We start from the raw sequence: 9,399 nt of genomic DNA, 5'->3' as shown, positions 1-9,399 counted from the left end.
TCATAATAAATATTTTTTAGAAACTTAAATGTCCAGAACTTTGTTATTTACACGAGAAATCCTGTGTAAAAAGAAATCCCCCCCCACACACACACACAAACGGGAAATATTTTCGACTGCAAAATGTCTAATGCTAGTCACATTCTTGCCCATGTGAGTAGAGGGCAATTGGTGTGTTCACAGGTGTGTTTCTGTATGTGTACACTGCCTGAGTTGGAATGCAACCTTTTTATGGAAGTAAGGCTTGGTGAGTGGAACCACATCCTAAACCTCACCCCACTGATCAAAGGGAACTACACACACACACACACACACACACACACACACACACATACATACATGCACACATACATTCCATGTATCACACCCAGTGGAAGGTTACCCAGGCAGAAGTTAGGATTACCACAGAGAAGTGACAAAACAAGGAACAGCCTAGGCTACTGATCACACAAATCTGACCCGGGCAGCCTGAAAACTGACCACAGACTGACCCTCGGTGAGTCGGACCGGCCCGAAGGCTTTTAGGCGTCTGAAGAGCCGTGGTTAATGACCTGCCACATGGAATGCCTGCCATGTGTGCTTGCTTGTGTACACTCCAAACACGAGCGAATGGGGCAGAGCCACCAAGGGGACCAGACAGAGATCCCTATCAGGGGCGGGGCGACTGCAGGACAGCCGTGCGCTCCAGACCTGCAGTGCTGTCGTTGGCACTGAGAGCAGCAGAGTGGCATTAGGCTCCTCAGGCTTAGGCAATATTGATCTAGCTGTTACTGCGGATAACTCCACGGCCGTACTTGACATTTCTTTAAGGGGCCATTTAGGCTTTGGAATGCCTTGTATTATTAGGGCGGGAGAGGGTCATAAATGGTCATATCTCTCCTTCCTTTCCTCCCTTTCTCTCTCTCTCTCCATTTCAGGACTGGAGGTATTCATGCTCCCATGTTGACTGATAAATAATGGAACCCGTTTTTCTACATTCCTGTCCATTCATCTATTGAACAACTCTTATTGTATCCCACAGCAAGCAACCTCCTCTATTGAGATCCGGGAAGTCTGAAATGAAAGAGTCCTGTGACAAGCTCAGCACAGTTTGAAAAAGAGTTTTTTTTCTTCTTTTTTTAAATACGGAATACTTTATTATATTTCCATACAGTCCTATTTCATTATTCAAGACATGTACAAAATGAGGTAACCCATGTATTGTAGTTGATGATCAGCTATTGAGGGACAATCCTTCACAAAGCCATTCATAAAATAAACAGAGTATACAGTACGTTATTCATACACACAGTCATGGCTGAAATTGTTGGCACCCATGCTAAAGTTGACTAAAAAGAGGAATATAAAGTCATCTTTTGAAAATGTAATGGCTTAAGTAATAAAATGAGGAAAAATCCAACCTTTAAGGATATACCTTTCTTTTAGCTCTTGCGAATTAATAATGTATGTAATGTAATAATAATGTTCTTCCCAAAATACTGGGGTCAAAAATATTGGCACCCCTATGTAACCCTAATGGAATTTAACACACGGGGTTAACATGGGGCAGGCAGTTTTTCATTCTTAAAGGCCGCTTATTTCATAGATCCAGGATACTATGCACCCTGATAAAGTTCCCTTGGTCTGTAGAACTAAAATTGCCCCACATCATCACACTCCCTTCACCATACCTAGAGATTGACATGGTATGAGATATGACATGGTAGCCTACTGTAAGCCATTAAAATCAATTTCCAAAAGATGATTTTATATTCCTCTTTTTAGTCAACTATTGCATGGGTGCCAACAATTTCAGCCATGACTGTAGCTACTCTCAGCTGCCATGCAACACAACACAGAAAAATATAACCAGAGCACTTACAGAACATAGCCTATCTCATCTCAGCTACCCTGGAACACAACAACAGATGGACAAAAAAAGCTCATGGAGGGCCAACATGACCCCTGATGAATACTCTATCCATGGGCTGCTGCATAGACAAAACATGCATTCACAAGATCTTCATTACCTCCACCAAGGAGGTTATGTTTTTGCTGGGCTTTGTTTGTTTGTTTGTTTGTTTGTTTGTTGGTTTACAAAATAACTCAAAAAGTTATGGATGGATTTCGATGAAACTTTCTGGAAAGGTCTGAAATGATGAAGAAACTATTAAATTTTGGGAGTGATCCGTATCACTGTCTAGATCCAGGAGGCGGTTATGTTTTCGCTTGGCGGAGTGCTTTTCTAGTTCAGGGCCCGTATTCACAAAGAATTTTAGGGCTAAAAGTAGCTCCTTACTGGCGAATTTAGGGAGGAACTCCCAAGCCTAGGCTTAATGAAACACTATGGACTGGAGCAGTAGCCTATATTTGCAACATGTTTTAAATTAATCTGTATGAAAACACGTAGCCTATATTTGCAAAGAGGAGAAGCGATTTAATTCAATTAGGCACAATAAGACGTTACATTTAGTTTAATGCAATGGTGGTTTTGGTTGTCGGTGGCATTATTGCATTTGCATCCTTAGTTGCAATGCACATTTATTCCCTTGCATGACAGCGAGCTCCTGCACTGCACGGTCATTTGAAAACATCGCGACGTGAAATGCCACTAAAAGCGGGTTGTGAATAGGTCTTAGTGAGTTAGAAGTCCTCTCGAGTTCTTTTACGCTGTCCTAGACTTAGGAGCTACTTTTAGGCTTAGAATGCTTTGTGAATAACTTTTAGTGAAAAAAATTAGGAGTCATAAAGTTAGGAGTGACACGCCCATTATTTTTAGGAGTTCCTCCCTAAATTCGCCAGTTAGGAGCTACTTTTAGCCCTAAAATTCATTGTGAATACGGGCCCTGTGCACTAAAATAAAACCCAAAGTATATATCCATAAGTTGTTTAGATTTTTCACAATTAACTCATAAACACAAGGTGGCATTTTGTCTCAACCGTACCCTAATATAATTATATTGAGTACAGTTGAGACAGTAGCATGGTACAGTTGAGACGCCCATTCATGATGCTGGAAGGCTGACTAGCCATTCACTGCAAATGTAGCAAACTTTTTAAAATGTGTAATCTGAGTGTTTCTTTTTATTTTAATCTATTTTTTTTAAATCTAATTTGGCATCAGATAGACATAAAGCAGGGACAAATGTTTAAAGATGAAAATATCTTTTTTTCTTGGTTTTATCATGGCTAATTTTCAAATTATGATGTAGCCTAATCCTTAAAATCTTCATGTTATAAGATATATTCATTAATAATATATAGTTTAAATATCAAAAACATTCATTTTATTGACATTTGTGTTCTATATTGCCTAAATGCCATCATAATATACACAAATAAACACCATGCAATCCAATAGGATTTTATCCGGGTACAGTTGAGACAAAGTGTCTCATCTGTACCCTTCTGACCATCTTGCACATTTTTCTAAATAATGCAACAACCTTGCATGAAAGGATGTCATGAAATATGTCAGTTTGTAGAGCACAGAATGACCTTTGCAATGATGTAAGAAAAGTATAACAGTCACATTGGAGTAACAAGATATTCACTGTGGAAGGAACATGGTTAAGTGAAATTCTCACTATGGTAAAAAATACTTTTGCCAATATCTTTGGACAGGAGATATGCACAGTGTCCAAATTTCCCATGATTAAAGAGAACACTAACACACATATGTGTAGCAAAAATCATAGATCAGGCTTGGTTTGCAGGCAAGATATTTAAGGTGTCTCAACTGTACACATGACCCAACTGTACTCAGTCTACCCCTAAAATGGTGGCTTGGCCAATTGATGTGGCATTTCTCTTTTAATTCCACCTCTCCCAGTCTTTTTTTTTTTTTTTTTCTATTTCCTGGGTCGATGGAACTGACTCACCCAGTTCTCAGCTATTCTCTCTTCCTCCTCCTTGGCCCCAGACCTCTCATTGTGTGCCCAACGGGACCAATAGGAGAGGGGAGGGCTTTTCCAGAGGGTTGGATTTCAGTGCTGCACAGGTAACCTGAACCAGTAAGATGACCTGCCCTGGTGGCCTGCTGCTGTGGTGGTGACAGAAAGGAGTTAGGGCCCAAAAGACAAACAGACTTGTAGCCTACACACACACACACACATTCCACAAACACACACACACACACACACACACACACACACACACACACACACACACACACACACACACACACACACATGCATGCACACACACACATTCCACACACACACACACACACACACACACACACAGAAACACACACATCTAGTTTGAATACACTTGTATTCAGTTTTTTTTTTTCAGTAGGGCCTACAGTTTTTTTCCTACTGTTTACACACTAATTCTTCACTCGTCACACAATTTTCTAAACATGACTTTCAAACACCATAACACCACTCCAAACACACAAAATATCTTGTACATTGATTTTGTTTTTCAAACACAACGTATCAAATTCACCAGAGCTTCACTCTCTCTCTTCACATGTGTGAACACTCATTACTCAAACACCAATCATTGCCTTAGTATGCCTATAAATAATACTCTCTATAGAGGTATACCCTTTCAACCAGCTCCTAGAGGATTTGCGGTTGAAATGTTCAGAACCAAGGCTGATACTTTGAAATGAAATTACAGTTTTTCTCAATTGTTTACACACAATTTCTGGTACTTGAGACACAATTCCAGTAATATGTAGCTCATGCACCAACCTCCTGAACCGATTCTGCTGAACTATAAGCACAATTTCGGCTTTACACTCAAATTGCAGTTCTATAACACACTGTTTTCAAAACACTACACACAATTCTGTGCATTAGACACAATTTCCATGAAGAAAATCTCTTGTTTTCACAAAGAACACACTGCCATTCAAATTCTAAAGCTAACTGCCCTACCATGCACACTGACTCATCAGATGGGCAAACTCCTGTCACACAGTCTTACAATTAGCAATCAGAACTTTAGTATTACAGTAGTAGTACAGGCAGAGGCAGAGCCAGATGAGTGAGAGTAAGAGGAGGAGGATGGGGAGGCCAAGGACCGTAATCTCTGATGAGATCCGAGCCACTAGAACATTGCAGTGCTGCGTATCAATACAGTACAGTACCGGACAGTACAATACAGCTCAATGAGCACAGTGGTACAGTATTGCCTGTGGGCTGTTCTGTAGGACTGTAAAAATAAAGTATGTTTCAAGTATTTGGGGAAAGTAATCCTACTTTGTATTCCTACACAGTTTACAGTATTTTACTATTTGTTTGGCAGCCGAAAGATTACCAACACAAGGGCTTCTGTCTCCTGAACAGGAAACTGAAATCATGAGCATTGTCCTAGAAAAAACGGCATAACATTACGGGAAATACAAAGAAAAATAATAGAAAACAATGAGATATTTCAAAATATTGATAGGGTAAGCATATCAACTTACTGTATCAGCTTATCTATTGTTTGTAGTACTGTTTGTAGTGTAACACTGAACAAAAAAAGGCCCAAGTCATTATAATGAATGGAGAAGAAGTGTTTTCAATTCATCGCAGTGTTTTACACTGAGCACATCAGTGTTTAACTGGTCCTTGTAAATGTCTTGATATATGATGGCTTGTGTGTGTCTCTTGAGAACAAAAGAGCATTTTGAGGAGAAATTACATTGTTTTGAAGGTAAAGTGTCATTTTGCAGGAGAATTGTGGAGTTTTGCCCATTGTGTGTGTTGTTTTGGATTTGTGTGTAGAGTTCTGAGAATATGAGGCATGTTTTCAGAAAATGTGTGTTAACAATCGAGAAAAACTGTAATTAGACTTTAGTGTGATGTTCTACAAAAGTTGACTTGTAAAACTTGTCTTTTTTATGCTATTTGTATTTGTCCCCAAGTTCCTATTAGCTGAATGATTTCTATGCCTCCAGAAATGCCTTAGATTAGAACACTTAGGAATGTTTGTTTCTGCAGTTGACACATGCGGAAACAAACATTCTGAAGTTGACCCCCCGCCACCACCACCCAACACGCGCACACAGACACACAGACACAAATTTGATACTAGTAATTTCTTTCTTTGGAAATACAGTCATTTATATCTTTTCGAGACTCTTTTTCAAAACTGTACACACACTATAGGGCAGGGGTGGCCAACCAGTCTAGCATGAAGAGCCAAAAAAAAATCCACGAAAGTCAAAAGAGCCGCACGACAAAAAAGGCGTCCACACTACAACAGCACAACATTAGGCCTACAGTTATAGCTCCTTTGTTTTTCATTTAAAGTAAGACACTTGGCAGATGCTCAATGATCATTGATAAATGATCATTGGAAAATGAAAAAAGATCAGACACACATCAAATCCCCCCTCACTGAATGACTTATAGGCATGAGCAATGCTCCAACACCTGATAATGCAATGTCAAGTGTTCAGTTAACTTTTAAAAAGAAAATAAACAAAAAGAAAACGAGTGACTGACGTCTATAGCCATTACCAGCCTACTTGCAAAAGTATGTAGGAAATGTTCAGGTTTGAAGCTTTATGAATCCGTGGCATACCAAGTACCAAACTAATGTGTAGGCTAGAAACATATCACCTCCGCAAATGAGGTTATGTTTTCATCGGGGTTTGTCTGTTTGTTGCAAGATGTTAAGCGGACGCGCGAGATGTTAAGCAGGATGCGCGAGGAGGAGTTTTGCGATCTCAGAGTGCTTTTGTTTTGATTACTTTGACATATTAACCAGAGGGGTTATGCTACAAAACGATAAATGGTCCTTTTCAATGGCACGTGTTCCTTCTACTTACGATTAGCTTCAGGGTATTCCTGATTGCAACAGTAGCATTAAACCTGGATGAAGAATAAACACGTCTGCTTCGTTTTGGCCAATTCCTATCCATATCATGACGGTACAATTATTGTTGACTATTAATAATTACTTTTGGCAATAGGCTACTATCAAATTCTGAAATTATTTTTTATTTACCGGAAATAAAGGCTATTTCAAAAGGAAAACGTTTAGGTCCGAGGAGAGGTGAGAACATCAGTTGAGCAGCCGTGAGCCGCACGAGAGGAGGCCGGGTTGGCCACCGCTGGGCGTAGGCCTATAGACCCTTTCACGTGCAGAAACATTTCCTAAGGCATTTCTGGAGGCACAGAAAACACAAGCTAATGGTAACTTGGAGACAAGTTTACTTTTTGTGGAACATTACACTTAAGTCCCATTCATTTTCACTTCAAAAGATCTGCATTGGTTCTGAATGTTTCATCTGTAAATCTTTTAGGAACAGATTGAAGGGGTCTAGAGTAGGCTATATCTAGGCTTACACTAAGGCAATGATTGGATGGTGTTCAGTAATGTGTTTATACTACTGTAGGCTACATTTAGGACTGAGTACTAATAAGTGCAAGTTATGTTTGAAAAACGAATCAAGTTACTTCCTGTTAGATTTCTGTGTTAGATAGAGAATTGTGTGTGATGTTTCACAAAATGTGTGTTAGGAAATTGAAAACTGAGTCAAAGACTGAGAATTAAAGAGACCCTATGCAACTTTTTCATAGTCATAAAATCGCTTAGAAATCGTTGTTTTCCTTGACTGACCAGTTTTTATCAAAAACAGTCATATTTCCTCCTGGGTCCGTGTAACGCTTTGCAGTGCTTTGTTCTATTTGCAGAATTCAAATGAAAAAATGGAAAATGGGTTCAAAACTTTCATTATCCATTTGTCAGACTACTCAGCAAATGGACAATTGATGCTATTTTTAACTTTCGAATGTGGTTTTTGAAACGGTAAATAATGAATTTGAAACTAAACTAAAATTGAGTCCATTTTCCAATTTTCCATTTCTGCATCGTGGTTGGACTGAACCAAACGCGCCAAGGGATAGGCCCGCGGGTGGCGCCTCTGGCCAGTTGCAGAGATAGGCTATAAATGATACAGATCGAGTTATCAAGTCAAATTCATGCCCAGTGAGCTCGAGACGTAGGCCTATCTACCAGACCGACTGGAGGCGATTGAGGACCGCTCAACTCCCCATTCCTTCACCTGCGCCCTCGATGGTTAGACTTCACAGACCTTCAGATAGCCTACAGTAACTTGTCACATGCACTTGTTGCAATCTCTGCTGATGGTGCTGGTCTCTCTCTGTGTGTGTGTGTGTGTGTGTGTGTGTGTGTGTGTGTGTGTGTGTGTGTGTGTGTGTGTGTGTTGGGGGGGGGGGGGGGGGGGAGTCTATGGTGCGGAGTCGGCGATGCTTTCATGCCGCCTATGCAAGCCTAAGATAGCATTTGTTCACGGTTGTTGACGGTTTGAATAAATGTGAGCAACCCTACGCATGATCAAAAACCTCTCCACCAACATGCCTACAGAAGCTGTTAAACAACAAGTTGACAAGAGTAGGCTAAGCCCATTAATAACATCCCATTCTTAACCCAAGCAGACATCGGGTGAAATGAAACCTCTGGGCCACAACTCAACTCTCCGGTAACCCCCAGCGTTCATGGTTCAGTCCAACCCCAAGCGCAAAAACACAAAGTTAGAATATGAGTCAATGTTTGACTTTCGAACTTCTGAGGAGAAAATCCCAAGTGTACTCAATGCAAAAAAAATAAAACACACAACAGTCATCAATTTACCGAGTAGTCTGAAAAATGAATAATTGAAATTTTAAACATTTTTTCATTATTTTCATGTGAAATCTGCAAATAGAACAAAGCACTGCAAAGCGTTACACGGACCCGGTCTCCTGCCCCCAGTGTCCCTATCCGCTATTGAAACCTTGCAGTTTGTGCAGGAGGCGATCGCTCCTTGTTTACATCTGGAAGTCTGAGACGCTTAAGGAACAAGAAGAACAATGCTTGCAATTTATTTATATATATACAGCCTATGTATAAATATACACGCTAAAACTGTAGGGGAAACTCTGCAGAGAAATATGCAAGCAAACAAGCGAAAACAAAAAGCGAAAGCGAAACCGAAACCGGAGATGAAATCGCCAATCCTGCATAGCTTCTCTTAATGTATGGTTTAGCAGATTTGTTGTTGGGCTATGGTGTTTGAAATAAATGTTTAGCAAACAAGCAAAAATCTGGTGTATAAACAGTTGAAAAAACCTGTAGCTTAACAATGTGTATTCAAGCTATGTGTTTGAGTGTGTAGCACGTGTGTGTGTGTAACGGGTGCTAGCTGGTTAGCTATGCAGTGGAATGTTAGTAAACCTCACTCCCCGACACTTCAAGAGCGCTGCTGGCATGAAAGCTAGTAGCCTGGGCTTTTAGCTGGATTGTTAGCGCGCTCGACTCCCGATCCGAGGTGCTGCTGTCTCGCGGGTTCGAGTCCGGGCGTGTGCAGGGCTGGACCGCGGTGGTTCCACACAACGCAGGTTACATGTGTGTGGGTGTGTGGGTGTGTGGGTGTGTGGGTGTGTGGACATGTCTGTTTGTCTTTTGGGGCCT

This window comes from Sardina pilchardus, chromosome 18 (assembly GCF_963854185.1).
Source record: "Sardina pilchardus chromosome 18, fSarPil1.1, whole genome shotgun sequence".
Taxonomy (NCBI): Eukaryota; Metazoa; Chordata; class Actinopteri; order Clupeiformes; family Clupeidae; genus Sardina; species Sardina pilchardus.
The sequence above is the reverse complement of the archived record's forward strand: the minus strand, read 5'-3'. Positions refer to the sequence as shown.